Raw genomic sequence first — 7028 nt, forward strand, 5'->3', positions numbered from 1 at the left:
ATTGGCCCTCTTGCTGTCCAGGCCCACTTGGGTTCACTTAGCCTGAGGGTGAAGGTACCCCATGCTTCCTGCTTCTCCCACACACTTCCATAGCCTGCTAATAACTACTTTTCACAACTTAGCTAAATGTCACATCCTTAGGGAAAATATCCATGACCACCAAATATCTTTTCCTTTCTATTTATCAATTATCCCAATGGTGAAATTACTAGATTTAAAAAGTTAACAGAATCAGAAAGTATTTACCCCAGAATAAAGAGAAATATTTTATGTATCTAGTTGATTTTATGCAATGATTTATTATTTGTAGTCCTTGGATTAGAAAATAACAACACGTCCTCTTCCATAACAACTAGCTATTATGTGGAGGTTTATAATTTTCATGTTCACATAAATGTGATCTTCATATCTCACACGACTTCAAAATACCCTTGGGGAGTGTGTAGAGCAGGTGTTACCTGGTTTTACAGAGTCAGATGAGGGCAGAGAGGTGACTGGCCCAAGGGCATGGATTTTAAGTAACAATCTGGGACTTTATCCCTTCTGACTTTGAATCCTGGTCTTAATTTTTTTTTAAAAAAATTAAAGTTTGCATTAAATATTAATTTGTATTATTTTCAGGTGTATAGCATGTTAATTAGACAATCATATACTTTACAAAGTGTTCCCCCCAATATTCCAAGCACCCAACTGGCACCAATCATAGTTATTACAATATTATTGACTCTATTTCCTATGCTGTACTTTACATCCTCATGACTATTTTGTAACTACTTTTCAATCCCTTCACCTTTTTTCACCCAGTCTCCCAACACTCTTCCCTCTGGCAACCATCAGTTTGTTCTCTATATCTATGAGTCTATTTCTGCTTTGTTTGTTCATTTATATTGTTCTTTAGATTCCACATATAAGTGAAGTCATATGGTATTTGTCTTTCTCTGATGCAAATGGTAAAATTCACTTCTTTTTTTATGACTGAGTAATATTGCATTGTATATATGTACCATAGCTTTTTATCCACTCGTCTATTGATGGGCACTTGGATTGTTTCCACAGCTAACTATTGTAAATGACACTGCACTGAACACAGGCGTCCATATATTCTTTCAAATTAGTGTTTTGGGCTTCTTTGGATATATTCCCAGAAGTGGAATTGCTGGATCATAAGGCAGTCCCATTTTAATGTTTTGAGGTAACTCCATACTGCTTTCCACAGTGGCTACACCAATCTGCATCCCCACCAACAGTGCACAAGGGTTCCCTTTTCTCCACATTCTCTCCACATCCTCTCCAACATGTTGTTTGTTGATTTATTGATGATAGCCATTCTGACAGATGTTAGATGATATATCATTGTAATTTTAATGTGCATTTTTCTGATGATTAGCATCATTGAGCATCTTTTCATATATCTATTGGCCATCTGTATGTCCTCTTTGGAGAAGTGTATATTTCTGTCCTTTGCCCATTTTTTTAAATTGGATTGTCTGCTTTATTTGGTGTTGAGTTGTATGAGTTCTTTATAAATTTTGGATATTAACCCCTTATCAGATGTATCATTGGCAAATATGTTCTCCCATTCAGTGGGTTGTTTTTGAATCCTATTGTTTTGACTGGATTGTTTTTCTTCTCAAATAGAATATCATGAAGAGAAATTAATATAAGTGTAAAAAGTGCTATGTAATATGTAGCATAAGCAGTCAATATTCAATTAACATACGGAGAAATGGTGAAAGAATAGAGAGCCCACAAAAACAACAGAGTGGAATAAGATAAAGGCTTTGACTCATATCCAACTTGTTAGAGAGCCACATTTCTTTTGGTCAATTTGAAAGATTATCCAGGAGCAAAGTATTTACATTTTCCTACATGACCTCAATTTCTATCAGTAAATTACTAGTCTTCTTTGCAATTAGTCATCCAGCTTTTCAACCATATGAGCAGAGGATTTATTTTGTGTTGCAGGCAGTTCTGTTGAGAAGATGGGCAACACGTTATAATCTGGCTATGCCTCCAGGTAATATGGGGGAGGGTTGGTGCTGGAGGGGTGAGGCAGAAGCTGGGATTATTATCTCAAGAAGTTTTCTTATTGTTCAGTCAACCGAGTTGATATTCAGGCTTTGTCCTAAAATTTAGTTTAAATGCACTGTTTGGAAGTTGAGAGATTTATTTCTATGGGTATGTCTGGCTCAAGGCCAGATGGACAGAGGGGAAAGCAGAGTGTGTCCTAGAAAGCATCAAGGGAGTGATGTCTAGTTCATCATTTGCAAGGTGGGATCCTGAGTGGCAGCCAGATTTAATTACTTGGAGATCACTAGAAAGTGCTGTGAGCTGAAGCAGGAAGGAGCTGTGGACCACAGCCTGGGGAAACAGAGAAACCAGAGACCAAAATGTAGGAAGAAGTGGACATGGAGCAATGACTGATCCTGCCAGAGGATGTTGCTATTGCCCAGGGTTATGCTGATTGGATTGTTGCAGGGATATGCCTTCTTGCCCAGATAGCTCTCTAAGTTGCCATGAGCATCACAAGTCAAGCTCCCTACCCTAGTTCCTCCTAAGACATTGTTCAGTAGTACCACCAAACCTAGACATCATATGCAGCAAAGTTTCTATGGGAAATATAGTCAAGATTTCAATTTGGCTTTTCATTTTAGATTAATGTTTAGCTTCCTAACTGGTCTTCCTGTTCTACCCTTGATTTGCTTCAGAAATATATCAATATGGAAATTAGAGTGATCCTGTTAAACTATGTAAAATCCTGTATTTTTGTTCAAAACCCTTAGATGGCTTTTCATTTCACTCAAAGTAAAAACCAGAGTTCTCAAGATATTTACTCCTCATCCTTACTTATAGGATCTTGCCCATTGCCCTAACCTCACTCACCTGCTCTGGCCTGATTGGCGGCTTCGCAGCTACTCAAAAGTGCCAGGCATACTCTATACAAGGCCTGTGCACTTGCTTTGTCACTTCTTAGACTCTCTTCTGTCCTGCACATGTCTCCTCTGCATGACCTTCAAATCTTGGTGAGCAATCACCTTATCAGAGTCCTTTCCCAATGGCCCTACTAAAAACTGCACCTCTTGCCCTTGCCATCCTTCTTCCATGTTTTTTTTTAACTTGCCATTTCCTTTACTTAATACATTTATTTATTATCTGTTCCTCTCTAAGGTGAAGTTCCATTAGGGCAGGGATTTTTGTCTTTAAAAATATTTTGTTAACTCTTGTATTCCCTGTGCCTAGAATTATTCCACATGCATAATAGACATTCAATAAATACTTCAATGTATAAATAACCTTTCATTGGTCTGGCATTGGTCCTCTGCTCTGTTATTTTCCGCCCATCCATTTATCCATCCATCCATCCATCCATCCATCCATCCATCCATCCATTCATCCATCCATCCATCCATCCATCCATTTATCCATCCATCCAGTCATTTATGACCCAATCACTCATCATGACCTCTGATGCTACTCTCCCTTTTGTTTATTATTCTCTAATTTTATTTGCTTCTTGTAGCTTCCTAGGAGTTTAAATTGGTTTCCTCATGAAAGACTTTGTACTTTCCCTCTCTTTTGTCTTGAAAGCTCTTCCTCCAGATACAGATCTCACCTCCTTAGAGAAGTCTTTCCTGACCATTCTACCTAAATCCTCCCTTGTTTCCAACCCCAATAACTCTGATTGCTATCATGTTACCCTATTTTAGTATAATTTTGGGGATAAAATAGCACCATTCAGAATTGTTAATGTATTTATTTACTTGTGTACTGCCTTTGTCTCCTCCTGTATGTCCCCTGGTAGGATGTTAAGTTTCTTCAGAGCAGGGACCCGGTGATTGTGTTGCCCATTGTACACCCAGTATCTAGACCAAAGGCCTGGAACATGTTTGATGCTTAATAAGTATTTGTTGGTTGTTGATTAGAAATATGTTTTCTGGAGTTCAATACCAGCTTTATCATTGCCTATCCCTCTGACTTGGGGACAGTGTTTAACTTTCCTATACTTCAGTTTCTTATCTATAGATGAGTTTTGTAATAGTAAATCCCTCATGTGATTGTTGTGGGGAATAATAATGATACTAATTATTACTACTATTATTGAGCAATTGCTGTATAGCAAGTGCTATTTTAAACTCTACCTATATTTAATTATTTAATCCTCAATGCCACTCTATGAAGTGGGTGCTATTTTCATTCCTATATTATAGATAACTAAAGTTTTGGAAAGACGGATAATATGTAGTTACTAAGAGGTGGAAAAGGGATTGAAGCCCAGGCAGGTTGGCTACAGAGCCTGTGTTTTTATATGTGCTCAGGACATAGTAATTGCTCCATAAATGCCAGCCATTATTATTATTAACTATGCAACATTACAAATGAATACACTGTAAATCCTATTATTTCCCTAAAGATGTCTGCTGTGAAACAGGCAGCTTCATTTTAGATTCCAGGAAAAACAAGAGGAATTCACACTGATGCTAGAATATAATTTGAAAATACCATCCTTTTTTACTTAGGGAGTAATTAAAATACATATAAATAAATTTATTTTATTTGATCATTAACTTTTATTGCAAATATAACATGTGCTATATTATACTGGCAAGTGACATCTGTTAAAACAAGATTCCAGAATGCCAGTTTGGCTTAAGTAATTCTGTGAAAGAGGTTCAATATCTGAGTTCTGGATAATTCCCCAATACAAATTTCTTGGCAAATTAGAGCATGCAGGCTTTCAAATTTGCTTTCAAATAGTTAAAACTAAACTGCAAATCCTCAAATGTCAAGGGAATACTGTGATTTTGGTTTTATACTTGTAACTTGCATTATGGACATTTATATATACTTACCAATATTTACTAAGCTGCAATATTTTTTTTTTTTTGCGAGCAGGTAGTAATTTTCCTAATTTTTTCTTACTATACTTATGCTAGAGCCTTGAATTTTATAGGGAGTAAATAGTTTTTACCAATATTAGATAACCATTGTTAACTTGTACATATTTGGAACTTATATTTCATATTCAGGGAAATTGTTTTTTCTGGAATTACATCATGACATTGAGTGATTAAGTGTCTCTACATGTCAACTGTGTTTTATAGGAGATACAGCACCTCTGTTCAAATGAAAGATTTGTATTTAGACTTTTGATAAGGGCAGTGGGTCTCCCTAGTGAAGGCATTTAGAGGATGACAGAATTTTAGAGCTGGAAAGAACTTTGGGAGCCTATAACCCAATTTTTTCCTTTTACAAATGAGGAAACTGGAAACCCGGGAGTGTAAGTGACTTGTCTAAAATCTCAGCTAGTTTCTATCAGAACTGGAGCTTGGGCCCAGGTCTCTTCCTTCCTGTTTCGATGCTTTGCCAGAGCAAAGAGACAAAATGCTCCAGGAATTTTGCTCTCTTGACACAGACAGGAGAACTTAGGAAATCTAGATGAATGGATAGTTAGTGTGCTTGTGACACCATCTGTCTCAATAACAAATGCATTTAGCAAAGTTTTCATGCATCTTGTAACTGAATCTGTTAATAAGAGTCTCCTGTGAATAGAGTTATATATTTCAGTTTCACTAAAAATAATAAATTTCTCTCATTAAAACTAAAGCCACAAATTGGGAAAGGCTATTTGAACACATAAAATAGGGAAGGTATTAGATTCCAGGTGAATAAATGATAAAATAACTCCTAAAATTCATTGAGTAAAGACAAGACAATAGGAAAAAAGAGCAAGAGACTAAAGTGTAATTTCACAGAATAGGACACAAGAATGACTGTGAAATATGTGAGATGTTAAACCTCACCAATAATCAAAGAAGTGCAAGTTAAAACAACAACTAAATGACATATTTTGTATCTAACAGAGGCAATCCAAAACTGTATGCCAGTAACAAATATTGATGAGGATGTAAAAGACCAAGCACTTTCAATTATTGTAGGTGGGGATATACATTGATACAACCACTTAGGAAAACAATTTGGGATTATGTTGTATGATTTAAAACACATGGGGTAAATGGACTCTATGCTGATTCCCAAGGATCTCCACCTCCTGGAATTTACACCATGTAAGTTCCCTCCCTTTGAGTGTGGCAGGTCTGTGACATGCTTCAGTAGACTACGGCACAAGTGATGGAATGTCCCTCCTGTGAATAGATCTCATAAAATTCTGACTTCCATGTTGCTAGCAGATGCTCTGTCTTGCTGGCTTTGATGATACAAGCTGCCACATTCTCAGTTGCTCTGTGCCGAAGTCCAAATAACAAGCAGCTGCGGGTGGAAAGCAAGTAAGGAAGTGAAGCCGCTGGTCCAGCAGCTCACATGGAATTGAATGCCACCGAAAACTACATGAACTTGGGAGCAGCTCCCTCCCCAATTGAACAGTCCAATGAGATCCCAACCCTGGCTCACATCTTGATTGCAGCCTGATGAAAGACCCTTAAAGCTGTGGATCCAGCTAAGCTGTGTTGGAATTTCTGACCCAAGAAACTGTGAGATAATAAACATGTCTTTCTATGTTGCTGCACTTTTGTGGTAACATCATCCTACAGCAGTAGATAACTAAAATAAATTTCCTAGGTCAGCAATTCCACTCTTAATCATAAACCCTCAAGAAACTCTTGCACTTCTCCAGGAGGTAGGTACAAAAATATGGGTAGCAGTATTATTTGTAAAAGTAAAGGTATAAACATTATATAAGAGTCCATAAATAGTAAATAGTCAATGGAATAGACATAGGAATAGTAAATGGGAATAGTCAATAGAATACTAAAAAACAGTGAAACAAATGAACTGCAACTATATACTAGTACATGAACCTGATGAAATTCAGACACAATGTTTTGCAAGACACTGAAGAGTGCAAACAGAATGGTTCCATTTACAGATAAACAGGACAAAGCTGAACAATATATTGTTTGAGGATGCACACTTTTCCGAAAGGGAATCATAAACAAAATTGAAATAGTTATTTTTGGTAAGGGTATTATAAGAATAAGTATTTCTATAAGACTTAGATTGGGGAAGTGAAC

The sequence above is a fragment of the Myotis lucifugus genome, unplaced genomic scaffold, assembly GCF_000147115.1.
Source record: "Myotis lucifugus unplaced genomic scaffold, Myoluc2.0 scaffold_147, whole genome shotgun sequence".
NCBI classification, from domain to species: Eukaryota; Metazoa; Chordata; class Mammalia; order Chiroptera; family Vespertilionidae; genus Myotis; species Myotis lucifugus.